The sequence below is a fragment of the Vulpes lagopus genome, chromosome 1, assembly GCF_018345385.1.
Source record: "Vulpes lagopus strain Blue_001 chromosome 1, ASM1834538v1, whole genome shotgun sequence".
NCBI lineage: Eukaryota > Metazoa > Chordata > Mammalia > Carnivora > Canidae > Vulpes > Vulpes lagopus.
The window spans coordinates 127,969,187-127,988,725 of NC_054824.1; the positions used below are offsets into that span (position 1 = coordinate 127,969,187).

A 19,539-nucleotide genomic window follows, 5' to 3' on the forward strand; every position below is an offset into this window, starting at 1 on the left:
CCCACTATATTCACACAATGATTTAAAAAGCTGAAACCTAAAATGTCAGCTGTGGATCTAAAGTTCTACAATTAAGCTGTCACCATAGAGAACAGAAATAGATGTACAAGTAAAGTATTTAACAATGAATGCTAGTGGTATATAACTGAAACCAGTCAGGTCATTCAATTTTCATTGCTGTTTTCACAAGATGTTGTTAGCTGATTTATCCTCATTCTTCTGTTTGTTTGTTTTTTTAATATATTTATTTATTTTAGAGAGAGAGTGCACAAGTTGGGGGGAGTGAGCAGTAGGAAGAAAGAATCCCAAGCAGGCTCCATGCTCAGCTTGGAGCCTGAGATCATGACTTGAACTAAAATCAAGAGTTGGACACTCAACCAATTGTGCCATCCAGGAGCCCTTAACTTATCCCCATCCTAGCTAGAAAAAGAAAATCACTGGAGGTTAAAAGATAGAACAATGGTCCTATACAAACTCCCTGCTTCCCAAGCCCCCTAATCCCTTAGGTTGAATTATAAAAGTAAAGGAAGTAGAGGAGATTCTTAATTACAGGAAACAGACTGAAGGTTCTTAGAGAGGAAGGGGTAGGGGGGTAACTGGGTGATGAACATTAAAGAAGGTACATGATGTAATGAGTACTGGGTATTATATAAAACTGATGATCACTGACCCCTACCACTGAAACTAATAATATATTATATCTTAATTAATTGAATTTAAATGAAAAAATATGTAAAAAAAGAACAAAATAAAAGCACTAGGATTTGTTTTAAAAAGAGAGAAAGAAACCACATAGAAAAAAATAGGCTTTAAACTACAAATGGTAACAAGAGACAAAGAAAGTCAGCATATAGTGGTAAAGGAGTAATTAATCTAGCAGAAATAACAGTAGTAAATATATATGCAACCCAACATTGGGGCATCTAAATTTATTAAGCAATGACTAACAGATTTGAAGGGAGAAATAGACAACAATACAGTAATAGTTGAGGATTTCAATATCCCATTTTCAACAATGGATAGATTGTGCAGAAAGAAAATCAATACATTATACATTATAATATATGGATTTAAATCACGTATCACACCAAATGAACCTAAAAATTATGTATAGAATGTTCTATCCAACAGAAGCAAAATACACAATTCTTCTTAAGTACATACATCATATTTCAGGATGGACCATATGATAGGGCACCAAACAAGTGCTACCAAATTTAAGAATATTGAAATCATACCAATAATTTTAACTGTCCATAATGATATGAAATTAGAAGTCAATAAGAGGAAAGCTGTAAAATATACAAATACATGAAAGTTAAACACACACTCCTGAACAACCAATAGATCAAAAGGGAAATTTTAAAAAATCTCAAAACAGGGACACCTGGGTGGTTCAGCAGTTGAGCATCTGCCTTTGGCTCAAGGTGTGATCCCTCCATCCTGGGATCGAAGCCCTAGTCTGACTCTCTGCATGGAGCCTGCTTCTCCTTCTGCTTATGTCTCTGCCTCTCTTATGAATAAATGAAAAAAAATTATAAATAAATGAATAAATCTAAAAACAGATGAAAATGGAAACACAACATACCAACAAACATAATACATCAATACCTATGAAATGCCACCAAAGCAGTTCTGAAAGGAAAATGTATAGTGGTAAATGCATATATTAAGAAAATAGAAGGGTCCCAAATAAACTAATTGTATACCTCAATAACTAAAAAAGAGCAAACTAAGCCCAGAGTTAGCAGAAGAAAAGAAATAACAACTATCAGAGCAGAAATAAATGAAATAAAATCAGAAAAGCAATAGAAACAGAGAGCCAGTTTTTCAGAAAGATAAATGAAATTAAAACTTTAGCTAGACTAAGAAAAAAGAGAAAAGATTCAAATGAAGTCAGAAATTAAAGAGAGGACATTATAACTGATAGAAAAATACAAAGGATCATGAGAGACTACTATGAACAGTAATATGTCAACAAATTGGATAACCTAGAAAAAGTGGATAAATTCCTAGAAACATACAGTCTTCCAAGATTGAGTCAGGGAGAAATAAATCTAAACAGATCAACAATGAGTGAGGAAATTGAATCAGTAATTAAAAACTTTTTTTTTAAAGATTTTATTTATTTATTCATGAGAAATACACAGAGAGAGAGAGAGAGAGGGAGAGACATAAGCAGAGGGAAAAGCAGGCTCTCCATGGGGAGCTCAAGGTAAGACTCCATCCCAGGACCATGGGATTACAACCTGAGGTGAAGACAGACTCTCAACCGCTGAGCCACCCAGGCATCCCTCAAACTTTTTAACACAGAAAACCCCAGGACCAGATGACTTCACTGGCAAATCTTATTAAACATTTAAAGAAGAATTAACAGCAAACCTTCTCAAACTCTTTCAAAAAATTGAAAAGGGAATTCTAAATTCATTTTATGAGGCCAGGATTACCTTGAACCCAATGCCAGATATATATACTATGAGAAAAGAAAACCCACCATAAGCTAAATCTCCTAGGCCTGTTCTCCTACCAGCCTGCTATCCCTCTGCCCTTTCTGTAGAGACCTTTTGTCATTGTCCTTGTGAAACTGGATTGGCCCAGGGTTCCGACAAGAAGCACTGTTTCCATGGAAATCAGTGTGCACAGACTGTGCTAGAAAACACAAACCACCCCATGTACCCCAAGACACTTCAAAGTTCTTCTCTCCATGCACACACCACCAAGGGAGAAGAGTGAGCATAAGCAGAGAGGTTTCATCTTTAATATTATGGAGTTTTAGTCCTGATTTAATTGAAAAATTGTGGAATTTGAATACTTTTATCTTAAAATGTCTAGATCAATTTTTTTTTCTTACTCTCAGGTGGTACTGACTTCAGACCACAATTATTAGAACCTACAGTTACATTTTTATAGATCTGTCTTTGTCTATTATATTTACTGTTTAGTCTGGATATGGTAGAAAAATAACCTGATGAACAGACTGTCTTGGCACAAGGCTGACAATATTTCCCAGGGGGGACTGAATTGGAGAGAAACTGGGGTAATAAGTAACATGTGATACAGCAGGGAAGCACGTTGAATTGTGGTGGTGGGAATAAAGAGGAAGAGCTTGACATTAAGAAAACACTTGATAAGGCTTGGAAATGAAGAAAAGATAAAAAGGGATAAAAAAAAAATTCTGCAGTTTCATGCAAGCAAAGGCTAGAAGAGCAGTGAGGTACTCTCTTTAACAGAGGCTAGCATGGTGTCTCAGGCCATCCCACCTGAATGTAATGCTGCTGTCTGTCAGCCACCAGAGGAGTGGGAGTACAAATGTGGCTTTTTCTTCTGAGTATGGTTGACCTTGGACTGGAACAAAGTGTGTTGGGGTGACAATGTCCCATTCAGTAGAAAGATGGAAACAAGAATAGCAGCAAGATAAGAGGATTGCAAGGGATGTCTTTGTGAACCTTTGGCATAGAAGTGACAGTTGACACCACAAGTTTGAATGATTATTCCAGCAGAAGTGAAGGGAGAGGTGAGCGCAAGGGCAGGGAAGGAGCCCAAGCAGTTGCCTATCAACATGACACATCTCATTTGGCTTTATTTTTCATTTGCTCTCTATTTCCATATGGATTTTTTTTAAAGATTTTATTTATTTATTCATGATAGAGAGAGAGAGAGAGAGAGAGAGGCAGAGACACAGGCAGAGGGAGAAGCAGGCTCCATGCAGGGAGCCTGACATGGGATTCGATCCCGGGTCTCCAGGATCGCGCCCTGGGCCAAAGGCAGGAGCTAAACCGCTGCGCCACCCAGGGATCCCATCCATATGGATTTTTTCTTTTTTTTTCCATATGGATTTTTTCTTTTTTTTTCCATATGGATTTTTAAAAAGAAGGATAAACTGTTGATCAGAGGTGAACTAGTGCAATTTGTAAATACAGGCTTATTGATGGAAAGAAAACTTGGTCTAGAACTGGCATTTTGTCTTTCAAATTTTTCGTTTTATGCATTCACAAATATTATTCAATGTCATTAAACTTTAAAAAAAAGATTTTATTTATTTATTCATGAGAGACACACAGAGAGGCAGAGACATAGACAGGGGGAGAAGCAGGCTCCCCGCAGGGAAAGACTTGATCTTGGCACTTGATCCCAGGACTCAATCTGGGAACCTTGGGATCACACCCTGAGCTGAAGGCAGATGCACAACCACTGAGCCACCCAGATATCCCATCATTAAACTTTTTAAAAAGAAATATTTGGAAAAATGTTCAGGCATTAAATTCCTTAAGTAATACAGTCTAAGGGCTCTTTTCTGAAAATAATAACTATTTCTCCAGGTTTTATTTAATTAAATTAAATGTAGTTTTGATCATTGAAACTTATAACATTTATATGTAATGTCATGGTTGACTCCAACTATCCCATGAATACAGTACCCTTTATTGGTAAATATTTGTATTTATTTCATCTATCACTAAAACAAACAGGAAAATATTCTTCTCCAGTTAACAAACCAGATATTTAGGAAAAAGAAGAAAAGGTCTTTTCTAAACTCTAGGGGTATGGTTACTGAAAAATGACATACTTTTGTAAATAGGGATGTGTGAAAATCTTATCTTAATTTGGGGAAAATGTTGAATTCATATTTTGAAAATAATTAAATAGTTTTAATTACACACATGTAATATAATACTTTAAATAATGAGCCTCATCTGGTTTACAGGAATATTCACAAAACGATTTTGGTCATCTGTCTTGCCTGAGTATCTGTTGATTTAAAATATCCAAAATAAAAATTTCTGTCTAAATATATTTCCAAGCAAGTATTATTAAAATAGGAATGATTACTAGGAGACGAGAAATGTTCTCAATAGCAATATAGGAAAAATATGAACCGTGCTAAAATCTCTGCTTGATTTCAATACTGTTTCTAGATCAAGTAAATCATGATCAATAATAAAAGAAAAGTGAAATATACAACACTTGTAATTCTAGTTTACTGTTAATTTTTTCATTGCTTCCCAAAACTGAGCTGTCTTTACTTGTGTAATTGGTACCTCATTGATTTACATATTCATTCAACAAATATTATTAAAGGGTGAAACATATGCCAGGCACTTATCAGGCAGTGCTTCTGGGAGCCTCCCTGGTTAGGGAGTACTTATGAGCAGACTTGTTAGGTAAACTCAGATTTATTTTTAAGTGTAGATTGATCAAGTTATGTAAATGACTATATTACTGAATAAAGTGAAGTATTTATTGTTGTTGCTTTCTTGAATCTTTCCTCACACTAATAAAGTACTCTAGAATTTAAATTAGATACTTCTCTGTATCCTTCATTAATGACAGCATCACAGGCTATGTGGATGGTGGATGTGTTAGAGCACTGTCCTGAAGTTCTTACATCTACTAAAATTCTGAAATTATTGTGAATATGCACTGCATCTCATTGTTACCAAAATAAGGTAAATCATCTCTCCCCAAAGAAGCTTGATGACCTAATAGCTATTCTACTTCAAATGTTTATGGTTATACTTTCATCGTAAGATCTCATCATGATTGTGTCTTTTTAGTAACTACAAAGTCCATTATTCATTGGGTTCCTTTTTCTTTTTTATCATTTTGAATGGTCAGTCTTTCCTTACTTTCAAACTATTTTACCTCAAACCACTTTGTGCTTACAATGCCTCAACTATTTTTGGCAATAAGAATGCTGAGGAAAGAAGGTTGATTAAAAACGTGAAAATATATAAATAAATTTTTTAATTTTATCATTTTTTTTCAAAACTTTAGTTTTTAGTAATTATTTTATATCAAATTGACTTCTATTTTCATTTTGCTTTTTAAAAAATAATACTTTGAGTTTGGCATTTTTTACATTTTTTGTTTTCTTTTTTTAAGATTTATTTATTTATTTTAGAGAGAGAGAGAGAGAGCTGGGGGAGGCAGAGGGAGAAAGCATCTCAAGCAGACTCCCCACTGAGCATGAAGCCTGACGCAGGGCTTGATCCCAGGATCCTGAGATCATGACCTGAGCCAAAATCAAGAGCTAGACATTTAACTGACTGAACCAACCAGGTGCACCTCTTTTTGCTTTTTAATAATTTGAGTTTTTATATTTTTATTTCATTATTACCCAAGGCTTGTGCAGTGAGCCAATTACTTTTCATTCCCAAATAGTAATTTAATTTCCATTTTTGAAAAAAATTGTTATGAAAACCTGGAAAGAAAAAGTAAAACTTGATAGATTTTAATTTTTCTAGGGTTTTTTGTATCAATTTCTAATTTTACAAGACTTTCTCTATTTTCCTAAGAAGAGTACTCAATGGTTATTGAATATTAAAAATTACCTGGAATCTCCTTTCTTAGTTTGTGAGAAAAAATAGGAAGTGGTGATATTTGATAATGGTATAACTCAGAATAGTCACATTATATTTAATGTGCATAAAATACTTACCATGGTGTCATTTTTCAACAAAATAGCACCATAAGGATTATTCTCAGTATTCAGACACACCGCCCCCACCCCCACCCCCACACACAGACTCATATATACATTTTACTCCTCTGCCAAACTCCTTATCTCTCTTTTTCTATTATTTTACCAAAGCCTGGTAGAAGACTATATAATAATTTAATATTGGCAGAAATAAGCTTTATTTAGAAAGTAAAATCCACCATAATATTGTGATCCAATTTTATTTAGTAAAGACCTTGGGATTTGCCATCTTCTTACTTATTTCCAATAGTGCACATAGTGATGTGCTGGCGTAAATGGCAGGAAGATCACCATGGCTTGGAGGTGTAAGCAAAGAAGCATGCATGAATAATATACATGACAATTAAAGAGAGGCAGCAAAAATAAATAAAACATTAAATTCCAATCTACCAACGGCACTTGAAATAATATACTTGGCATCATATGACAAAATTATTCTATTAGAAAAATAATAGTTGGCTAACACCTGTAAATACTCCACTTAAATGGCACAAGCAGTGGAGCATCAGGCCCATTTAGAGTTTGCCAGGACCATGAATGACACCTACAGATTTGACTGGAGATTATAAAATCTTCAGCTGAGCACATAGATGTGTCTATGGTTCCCCTCCTTTTGGGGGGAGGCCTTCTCATGCAAGGGGCACATGTACAGAAGGCTCCAGCCAATGAACTTCCTGACATATTTTAGAAGAGTAAATATGGGAGGGAGATTTTCATGTTTCCTGTGTATTCAAAAATTCATACACATTTTATTTAAGTCAACTATACTATGATCAACTGCAATATCTCTGGAGAATATTTTCCCCTCTTTATTAGAATTTTCCAATCTTCAATCATTTGGGATGAAGTAAATTTAAGCCTAACTCCATAAACAAAATTTGTCCTATTCTCTCTCTGTTCCTAAAGATCTATAGAGCAAGCAAGCACATTTCCAGAAGCATATAAGATTGGAAAGTAATTTCAATTTGCTAGACTTATTTATTTCCAAACTTAACTTTTCATGTTTTATTGTCAGATTGTCCTGGTTTATATCGGTTTTGGGTTAAACTCAGGATTATAGAAACAAATAGAAATACAAAGGACCTCTTACCTAGGAGAATTAACTCAAGTATAAGCTGAAGAGCAGTTGGAAGCTCAAAATTCATTTCCAGGGCAGAGCGGGATATTAATATTTACTGAGAGCTTACTACATATTAAGCACGGCACTGAGTGCATGTACACAGACCATCCTCTTTAATCTTCACCACAATCTCATGAGTTTGGTAAAATCATTACCCCATATTATAGGTGAGGTACTAGAAGCTTGGATGTACGGAGTAACCGACTCAAAGTCAAACAACCAGGAAATGTTAGAGCCTTATTTAAAGGTGAGCTCTTCTTCCAGGGTTTCTCAACCACTGATATTCTTATTGATTGAATTATAACTATTGATGCTTGTAACTATTGATGGGCTGTTTTCAAATAGTTCAATCTTTGGGGACATTGACACTTCAGCTTCTCAAGTAAAGGTTATAGGAAAAGAGCCTAATTTCTAATTCTTCTCTAATATCCTGGTTGACCCTTTCATCTTTTAGCAGGATGGTCCTTAACCCTCCACGTGTTTGAAATCCTTCCCAACTTCTTCTTGTGATTTAGTTCTATTTTCAAAGCATTATTTTCTGAAAATATGCAGGGGACGATCCCAATCTTTTGGTAAGAGCCTAATTTCTTATCATTTGGTATATACCTTTAGTTATTTTATTATGATTCATTCTGCAGAAGCAGAACAGAGCTTACTGAGTAAAAAGAGACACATGAACAGATGTGCACAAGAGAGATCTAGGCATTACACCCCTGGGAGCCTATGGAATGAGTGGATGAAATTGCCTTTCCAAACTCAGGTTCTAGGTTGAAGAGAGAGGGCTATAGTTTGCCCTTGGTCTCAGGCAGAGAAAATTCGAATTCTCTGTTGCAATTCTAATCCTCTGGGTTTTTTTAAGTTTATTTCTTTATTTGTTTAAGTAATCTATATACCCAACATGGGGCTCAAACTCACAACCCTGAGATCAAAAGTCACATGCTCTTCCAACTGAGCCAGCTAGGCATCCCACCACTTATAATATTCTTAATCATTATTTATTTAGGTAAGCCATACCTAAAGAAAAGACAGATGAAGTGAATTTTAAAGAAGAAACACTTCTCTAACCTATCAAAATTAGAATTTCCTCAATAAGGATGAATACAACCATCACTTCACCATTTAAAGATAGGCTGCTTCTTTCCTATCATTAAAACTAAATACGTTGGGACTCCTGGGTGGCTCAGTGGTTTGGCACCTGCCTTTCGGCCCAGGGTGTGACCCTGGAGACCCGGGATCGAGTCCCACATCGGGCTCCCTGCATAAACCCTGCTTCTCTCTCTCTGCCTATGTCTCTGCCTCTCTCTCTGTATCTCTCATTAATAAATAAATAAAATCTTTAAAAAAAAAACCCCTAAATGTGTCAAAATTCAAAGAGAAAGACTTTGCCATCCTTTGTTTCCCTTAGTGTTTCCTTTATTTCCCACAAGATGCCCTCCTCAACCTCCTCTCTCCTCAACAAACAGAGTAAACATCTTTGAACCTCATGCTCTGTTTATACAGCCTCACAGAACTACCCCAGATTCCTACTCTAATTTCCTTCTTTAAAATAGTCGATGCCTCTTCCTTTTCCTTAAACATCCCCCCTTTCTTGGGAATACTATATGTTATATTCAGCAGAAAATAAATCAGAATAAATATAATTCATACTAAGATATGAATAACTGCAAATCCTAATAGGTACGTATAAAGGGCACTGTGGGACAGATCTAAGCTTGAACCTGGTCTTTTCTCCCATTTACTTACTAGGGAGTTTCTCTGAATCTCAGTTTCTTCTCTCTATAAAATAGGCAGAATAACACCTGATAGGCTTGTTGTGACGATTAAATGTGATAATATTTATGCAAAGTGATGACCGGATATCCTGGATTACTAGTAAATGTTATTTACCCTCTTATTTGAGTCTATGACAATATTTAAACAGGTTAAATAAGAAAGTTTTTACATTCCTAAATCACAGGTTGGCAGTGTTTTAAAATGAAGTGTGGAAGTCCTTATTAGATTAGTCAAATCATTCTACTTCTAGCAATAGTCAGTGGAATGGGTTTTCATAAAACACATGTTATAAATAGAAACATATAGAGATAGTCATGCACTAAATCCCACTCAAGACGTGCTTCATTAAAATAGAGAATAGCTTTAGATGTATTTAGCAATATACTCAACAAACCATTTACTAGATGCGTGGTTTAGGCAAGAGGCTGCATTGTGTTCATACAGATAAAGAAGACAGGAGCTGTGGAAACATACAGAGAAAATATCCAATCCTGTTGAACAGGGGCTAAGCTCAGAGTCTTTAACTCATATCAAATTATTAACTTAGCTGCACTTTTTAAAAAATACGTTATCTCTCCCCTTAAAATTTGAGGAAGACTTGGGAGCACAGAATTTCTGCCAAAAGCTTCCAGAAACCATATGAAAATAGTGGTTGAAAAAAAAGAAAGAAGAAAGAAAGAAAGAAAGAAAGAAAGAAAGAAAGAAAGAAAGAAAGAAAGAAAGAAAGAAAGAAAGAAAGAAAAAATAGTGGTTGTAAAAAGATTTATTTCTTCTTTTTTACTTAAGGAAATTTCATTCAAAAATTAATAATAATTAAGAAACCAAGGATGCATATTCTTTGTTTTTTACAGTATAAGAAAGATTGTCTTTGGTGTGTGCACGTTGTTGTGGAGAGTCTCTAAGCCAATCTTATTGAGAAATATTTTATCATGATTTTCCCACAGAAAGATATGGCATATTTCCAACTCATCTCCATTCATTCATAGCCTACAAATGCTTTCTATAAATAAACTTTAAATCTGCCGTTTGAGTAGGATGTTTTATGAACAGCTGTCATGCTCTTCAGTTTTCTTTTAAATATGATGTTTTTAAGGACAGAAGTTAAGAAAAGTCCCATTTACTTTGTCATCAGTACTTGGTTTCTCACTGTTCTATGTGGGATCTTTATGTAAAACAGAATTCTCTATTGAAATGTGGCAATGTCTCTTTAAAAGTCTCCACCAAACAGCCAGCAAACCAGTTTAGCAACTTTCTTGGGTGGATTCTCATATGAATAATTAGCCCTGAGCAATGAAACTGTTCAGCAACATGTCCTCTTGAAATCTGTGATCTGCCTGAGACCGCAGGGATCACAACAGACAAGTTTGTTTCATGGTGCTTCTGAATATCGTCCAGGAAAAAAAATTCTTCCTTTGCATTAGAGCACCAGATGTAGGCACCCTGGTGGTGGTGGTCTCCGCACCTGCACTGTGTTTGTAGCCACTAGGCTGCTGCCACCTGACAGGCCCTGTCAGTCGGGAAAGCCTCTTTTCTGGTTTCTCAAACCCCACCTTCAAAAGCTGAAATTACATGACTCATTTATTTTGATACCATCAGAGTTTTGCTGACAACATGGGATTTTTGCCTGCCTTATGTTAATAAGTAAACTCCTCAGGTCTTTAGGCAGATAAATCCAAGCCTTGCTTAAAGCCTAAAAATGAAAACTTAACTCATTCCAAGTCCCCCTCTTACCTTTCCTTACACCATTAAAGGATCAGTAAACTGTCTGGCAAAAGATGGTATGTTGTCGAGACCCAGAAAAAAATCACATCCAATGATTCCATCCAAAGATCCATAGACTCACTAACCATATATCCACAGTGACTGAAACAATATCCTAAATCACAGAAACACAGGTAGATGAATTTGGCAAAGGATATTTATATGCTGTCCAATATACATGACTTCTTACCAAAAGGGGTTGTGCCAAATTGCTGTGTCATTGATGAATAAGCCAAAGTTTCAATGGTTTTATTCACATCCGAGGAGTAATCATTTGGGGAAGTAGTTTCAATGGATGTGTTTTACTGTTCTTTCTAGATAATGAATTCCTTTTGTCAAGAACAGTGTTATTATACTTTCCGTATTCATCACAACACCTGTTGAGGTGCCTGACACATTGGCAATTGACAAATATGATTTGGATGAATGTACTTGAGCAGGTGACCACTTGGAAGTAACCAACACACAGAGAAGAAGAGGTGCTAGGAGATCTGGATTCTTTCCTCATTTGTTCATTGCTGGTTTTGAAAATTTTTAAAGCACTTAAATATACTGAGTTTTAATGTTTTAATGTACAATGAGTAGAGTAGATAAAGGTACTCTCAGGAGTTGTTTGTATTCATTCAACAATCTTTATTTAGTTCACAGTAAAACGGGACGTTTTTGCTCTCGTGGAGTCTATAGGATGGATGAATGGGTAGGAATAAACAAGTAAATAATCAGTAATAGCTGCTATGCAGACAGTACCACAGGGAAAGGAGAGTTTTCCTTTTTGCTTTTAATTCCTCCTTTTTCCTCCAAATAAAATCAACAGGTCTTCTCGAAAGGACACCTTGATTATCAGAATCAAGTGCAAAGTGTTTTACAAGTACAGGTTATAAATGTTTCACAGGAGATTGTGGCAGATGCCAGGAATATGCAATAAGAGCTGGGGGCAGCAGACAATAATTTACACACATACTTTATATTTTAGTTGTCTCTAAGTGTTGAAAACTACTCAAATTTTTCCTGATAGTCTTAGCATCCTTAGCCAGTAAGCCAATGAACTGACTTGACTTCTAAAATATCTGGTTACCCTAATTTGAATTGTTGATAAGCCCAAATTATTAAAACTCATTGATTCAGATAATAAATTTCCAAGAGAATCCAGCAAATTGGGAGCTGGACCTGGTCTATGATCTCAGAGAGGTATGAATACTATACACTGGGCATTGTGGTTACCCAGATAAATCTTCCTTATTTAAACTTGGCACAGAAAGCATGGTCATGAATAGCCCATGGGATCATTTGTTATCTTTAAGACTGTGCACCCGTCCAAGTAAGGCAGGACAGGGGAAATCCCACAAAACACAGGCAGCTTTCAGGGCTAGGAACAGTTCTGAAATCACCTAACCACAGGGAAGAAATAGTTGAGATCATACTGTTCCCTCAATGGTGAGCTATAGCATGTTCCTTGAGCATACCCTCTCCCCACATCAGAGGTTGGCCATGAAAAGCAGGCATTTTCAGGTGCTGGAAAGCCTTCCAAGAACCCTTCCAAAAGGTATGATGAATCTATTTTTAGTTCAAATGTATTTTTACACTATTACTGCTCTAAACTTGCCATTTATCAGAAAACCCCTTTTTTCTCTCTTCCTCCATTTTTTCTTGACCTTTGAGGAATGCAGCAAGGTAAGTTTACCCCAGAAAACAGAAAAAAAGCAAAGCCCATTTGTACTGGGACAAAATCTGAAAATAGAAATTGAGACTGCCATATATCAGTCCTGAATCTGGCTAAGTCTCTGGGACATGGGGATGCTATCCAACTCAGAAGTTTTTGTGAGAGTTAAACAAGACATCTTTTGGATATGAAAATGCTCCATAAGGGTCAAAGAGCTGTACAATTTGAAGTCTTGAACACTTACTGGCATTTTCTAGCATATTGCACTTGGGACACTTATCAGAGTCTGAACATAGGACTCGCCTAAAAATAGCTTGTTGGAAGTCAGCACTCTGGCTTTCACGATACCAGCTCTAGAAAAGAACTGGAAACTGAAGTAATCAAGCTAACCTTCCTGAGAAAGCTATTGCAGTAAAGAAAGGCAGGGATATCCTGAGCTTCATGAGCCTCGTGTTCTCAACTAACTTTTGGCCAGTCTTGTGACTGAAGCAATATGACAGAACTGAGAGCAGAAGTGAACAGCAAGCAGACCCAGGAACCACACAAGAGCACAGGCAATGTGGTAGGTACAAGCAGCAGTATAATCTGTAAAGGCCTGGGATGCAGTAATATCTGATGTGAAACAAACACAGAAAAACACTGCATCTTGAGTAATGGTCTATCTCATGATAGACTCTTCAACAAATGACAAAAAGAGAGCTTCTTGGTCATGTCTCTAACGTGCATTTAATTTCTTACACAAATCTCTCTTTGCTCTTCTAGTCATGCTTTGACCTGTCTTTTACAATGCAGCTTTTTAAACTGGAAAGAAAACTGCTGAGTCTCTTATGGCCCAGGAGCTTGCAAACAATGACAGTCTTTACTGCCAACATCTCCAACACTCCCTTCCTTAATCGATTCTGCTTAATGAAGCATAGTATTTTCTGCAGACCTCTGTGTTGTTAAAAGGAATGTTGAAACTGTAAACACAAAAAAGAAATGTTAATGGGGTGTCTGATAGGCTCAATTGGTGGAGCTGAGACTCTTGATCTCAGGTTGTAGGTTTGAGCCCATGTTGGATGTAAAGATTACTTAAAAACAAAAGGAAGGAAGGAAGGAAGGAAGGAAGGAAGGAAGGAAGGAAGGAAGGAAGGAAGGAAATGAAGGAAGGGAAGGAAGGAAGGAAGGAAGGAAGGAAGGAAGGAAGGAAGGAAAAATTTTGGAGTGAAATGAGTTCAGAGCTAATTGGTAAGGGATTGGATGAAAACCAAAAACAGGAACTCACCTAAATCAACTTTTTAAAAAGAAATCTACGTTGAGAATAAAAACAAAAACCAAAGCAGACAAAACATGGCTTTAGTCTTTATCTTTACTGATAAAAGTTCCTAACGTTGCCAGAAAGCACTTTAAAAAACAAACACTATTTTATTTTACACTCAAGAGAAACTGTATACGCTGTGATAGAAATTTTGAAAAAAAAATTTTTTTTGAAAATACAGAGAAACAAAAACCAAAATCAAATAATTCGTAGTTGACTAACATTCAGTTATAAAGCAAGTTTACATTCTGTCCTCTGGGTCTAGAAAAGATTTTAATGGCTATAAATCAACTGTACTTTGCTCAGCAGTCTGAAAAATGTGTATTTGCATAAAGTAAGAAGGATTTTTTTTAACTATTAAGAGTAAACATTGATTAGCCTGGAATATAAGAATTAGGGCTTAAAAAGAGAATTATGGCTTAACATTTTAAAATCCAATACAGCAATTTTCCTCAGCAAACTAATGTCTCTGTTTTTTTAGGACTCAATCTGAAACAGCAATGCATTATTTTTTAAAATAAAAAAAAAATTTAATTAAAAAAAATTTTTTAGGGATCCCTGGGTGGCGCAGCGGTTTGGCGCCTGCCTTTGGCCCAGGGCGCGATCCTGCAGACCGGGATCGAATCCCACGTCAGGCTCCCGGTGCATGGAGCCTGCTTCTCCCTCCGCCTGTGTCTCTGCCTCTCTCTCTCTCTGTGACTATCATAAATAAATAAAAAATTAAAAAAATTAAAAAAAAAAAAAAAAAACTATTAAAAAAAATTTTTTAAACTTCTTAAAATAGTACCAGAAGACAGGGAAAATCAGATTTGGGGACCTCACTCCTCCCTGAGGAGCCAGTGGGAAGCTCCTTCTCTGAATTCACACATGCCCACACAGCCTGTGTGACGATATTTTCATTTTCTTCTTGTACACTTTGGCTGTGACACAACAGTATACCCTACTAACCAAAAAAAGAGGGTGCATGCTTCCTTTGGCCTTAGGAAACCATTAGCTTATGATTATTTTATTTATAAGTCTACTTAGTGTTTGTCCAATGCACCAAATACTAGTCAAGTTTACCAGGAAGTGGTAAAGCTAGGACCAAGAGTCAGAACTGATAACTACCACTTAAGCATTAAAACCACCTCCTTCTGTGAAGGGTTAATGGACTCAGTCCAGCTCCTTGCAGACATCTGTCTACATCACACATAAAATAAATTTAAATTGGCAGTGTCAGCAGAGAAAATGAGATTTCATGGGTGTGAAGACAAACCAACCCTTCAGGTGAGAAACGACTTCACATACTAGAGATAGTGTCTTCATAGTGAGCTCTGGGAAGCCAAACATTTTAAACACCTTGCTCACTGTTTCTTGCCCCATTAAGAGCAGGTGCAACAAATGATGCCATCAGACCTCCTTTAATGACAAACACATCGAATTCTATGAGCATTTGTATATATAGCCGGTGGTCATATACATTTCTAAGCTTACTTCCACTTCTGTTTTACTCAGTTAAACATTCACCTACTCTCATAATGGCATGTGATAAGGGGGAGTATAAATGTGTCAGCTATTATTGTTTTCTCACTTTTAAGACAGATATATTTGATACTCATTCCTGCTGAAGAAAACATGCAATATCAAAATGTTAACCTGGTTAGCTGTTGGGAGCCGCTTGCCAGGAAGGGGTTAATGGATGGAGCAATGGCTCTCTGTTGACTCTTCCAACTGCGGCCCACCTGTCTCACCCTTGTTGTTGAAGGCTTGTGGCTCAAGGACGCATACTATAGCTATCTATTCAAGGGCGCATACTGTTGCTGTCTACTGTGAAAGGACATGTCTGGAGAACTAAGCTTAAAATATCCTGCTTGTTAAACAACCCTGCTTTATAAAAGAGTGAATAATACAAATAAAGTTGGCATTGTGGCTGAGGCCGAATATGTCCCTCCTGCTCCCACTCTGTTTATGTCTCTTTTCTTTTCCTCATTCCCTTACCCTCATCCCTGGACGGTTGTCGCCTCCAGCGCGCGCGACAGTTAGCACTTCAATAACTCTAAACATTCTGTAGCAGTATGGATAATGCATTAAAAATGAGCACCAGCTCTTTCAAAATGTTAACTGATGCAGGTTGCAAAATTAATATACAGAAACCTGTTATGTTTCTAAACACTAATAGCAAAGTAGCAGAAAGAGAAAGTAAGAAAACAATTCCATTTACAATTGCAAAAAGAGTAAAGTACCTAGGAGTAAACTTAACCAAGAAGGTGAAAGACCTATACTTTTAAAACTCAAAATACTGATGAAAGAAATTGAAGACAGAATAAACAAATAGAAAGATATTCTATAAGCATGGGCTGTAAGAATTAATATTGTTAAAATGTTCAAACTACACAAAGCAATGTGCAAATTTAATGAAACTCCATCAAAATACCAGCAGTATTTTTCACAGAACTAGAACAAAGAATCCTAAAATTTGTATGGAACTACAAAAGACCCTGACTAGCCAATGCAATCTTGATGAAGAACAAACCTGGAGGTTTCACAATCCCAGATTTTCAGGTATACTACAAAGCTGTAGTAATCAAAACAGTATGGTACTGACACAAAAATAGACACAGAGATCAATGGAACAGAATACAGAACCCAGAAATAGGGATCCCTGTGTGGCGCAGCGGTTTGGCGCCTGCTTTTGGCCCAGGGCGCGATCCTGGAGACCCGGGATCGAATCCCACATCGGGCTCCCGGTGCATGGGGCCTGCTTCTCCCTCTGCCTGTGTCTCTGCCTCTGTCTCTCTCTCTCTCTCTCTCTCTCTGTCTCTCTCTCTCTCTCTGTATGACTATCATAAATAAAAAAAGAAAAAAAAGAAAGAAAAGAACCCAGAAATATCCCATACTTGTATTACCAATTAATCTATGACAAGGGAGGAAAGAATATGTAATGGAGAAAAACAATCTCTTTCACAAATGGCACTGGGAAAACCAGAAAGCAAAATGCAAAAGAATGAAACTGGACCACTTTCTTGCATGATAAACAAAAATAAACTCAAATGAATTTAAGACCTAATGTGAGACCTGAATCCGTAAAATCCTAGGAGAAAATACAAGCAGTAATCTCTTTGACACTGGACTTAGCAATATTTTTCTAGATACATCCTCTCAGGCAAGGGAAATAAAAGCAAAAATAAACTATTGCAACTACATCAAAACAAAAACCTTTTTCACAGCAGAGGAAGCCATCAACAAAATGAAACGGCAACCTACAAAATGGGCGAAAACATTTGCAAATGATACATCTGATAAAATGTTAATATCCAAAATATATAAAGAACTTATATAATTCAACACCAGAAAGACAATAATCCAATTTAAAAATGAGCAGAAGACCTGAATAGACATTTTTTCGAAGAAGACATCCAGATGGCCAACAATCACATGAAAAGATGTTCAATATCACTAATCATAAGGGAAATGGAAATCAAAACAACAATGAGATATCACCATATACCTGTCAGAATGGCTAGTATCAAAAAGAGAGGAAAGAACAAGTGTTGGCAAGGAAATGGAGAAGAAACCCCGAGCATTGTTGGTAGGAAAGTAAATTGGTATAGCCACTGTGGAAACAATGTAAATTTTCCTCAAAAAAAGTATAAATAAAAATATCATATGATCCAGTAATTCCACTACTGGATATTAACCCAGGGAAAAGGAAAATACTAATTCAAAAATATATATGCACCCCTATGTTTATTGCAGCATCACTTACAATAGATAAGAGATGTGACAACAATGTATAATAATTGATTCATCTGGTTTTCCAACATTAACACACTGAAGAAGCATCACCAGTTTTCCAGGTATAATAGTGTGTAAAACAAATAAACGGTATGAGCGATATCAAGGAAGGGAAGAATATTGAGTAGTGAGAATTTTTCTCCTGAATATTTCCTCTAGGAATGTCACACTATTAACATGAATCTTACAATAAATCTTTTTATTTTAGAGATCATTTCACTTTTTCATTTGAAATATATACGTATGACAATCTGGAAGTTAGATCAATAGAAATGTGACAGTATCTCATACTCTGCAACAACAGTACTGCAGTTAAAGAGTTACAGAGTGATTAAGATGGCCATTTAAGTACACGCTTTGAATGCTGCCATCCATCACTGTCATGTTCCTATCGCATATGTATAAAGTTTATTTTTTAAAACAAGATAAAAACACATGAATGCGCCAGAAAAATTGATAAATAGAACTGTGGCCAGAAATGGGGACATTATTTAATGGATAGCTAGAGAGTATGTCAGACAGAGAAAGACAAATATGATATAATTTCACTTATAGGTGGAATCTAAAAAAACAAAACAAACAAAAAAAGCTAACTACTAATCTAAAAAAACCTAACAACAACAAGAAAAAAAGGCAGAAGCAGTTCCATAAATACAGAGAACAAACTGATGGCTGTCAGAGAAGGCGGCTAGGAAGAGAGGCAAAAATGGGTGAAGGGGAATGAGCTTCCAGTTATGGAATGAATAAATCACAAGGATGAACAGTACAGCAAAAGGAATATAGTCAGTGGTAGTATAACAGCATTGTATGGTGACAAATGGTAGCTACACTTGTGGTAAGCATTAGAGTTGTCGAATTACTATGCGGTACACCTGACACTAATGCGACATGGTGTGTCTATTACACTTCAGTTAAAATGAAACTGTTTTAAGGGGAAAAAGTGTTTAATAACCTAATTGTTTTCATATATTCCTTCAACAAATATTTCTGAAACACGATGTGGCAGGCATTCTTCTGGACACTGGAGTTTACAATCTAACTGGAGAGACAATAAATTGGTATATTTGTTTTCTCTTGCTGTGTAAAAACTTACCATTAACTTAGCAACTCAAATTAGCAGACATTTATTATCTCTTAGTTTCTGTGAATCTAGAAATCCAAACAATGGGTCCTCTGATTAGGGTCTCCCAAGGCTACCATCAAAATATAAACCAAACCGGAGTTCTCGTCTTAGGCTCAGGGTTTTTCCAAGCTCAGTTGGCAGCATTTAGCTCTTGTACATGTAGAACTATGAGCCTCAATGTTTTGTTCCGCCTCTAAAAGCTGCCTGCAATTCCTTGTCTCCATGAGAGTCCCTTAAAACCTAACAGCTTGCATCTCCAAAGCCAGCAAAGGGAAAAGTCTCTAGAGCAAGTCTGCTAATGAAATGGAGTCCTTTGTAATGTACCCTGTCACAGAGGTAACATCCCGTCACCTCTACAAAAAAATGTAACCTAATTCTAGGAATGGCATCATATCACTTTTGCCATATTCCGTTGGCAAGTCAGAGGTCCTGCCGAAACCCAGGGCGAGGAGATTATACAAAGGTACAAATACCAGGAAATGGGGATGATGTGTGCTACCTTGAAGTCTGTCTGTCACACCTGTAAATAAGTATACAGGGCTAATACCAG

At 36.4% G+C, this 19,539-nt stretch overlaps 1 non-coding gene across 1 annotated transcript; it reads right to left on the reverse strand.

Annotated features, from left to right (window-relative positions):
• Positions 1-8,491: 8,491 nt before the first annotated feature.
• TRNAK-UUU lies at positions 8,492-8,564 on the reverse strand. The gene has a single exon. It is a non-coding gene; the product is annotated as a tRNA-Lys (tRNA).
• Positions 8,565-19,539: the final 10,975 nt, after the last annotated feature.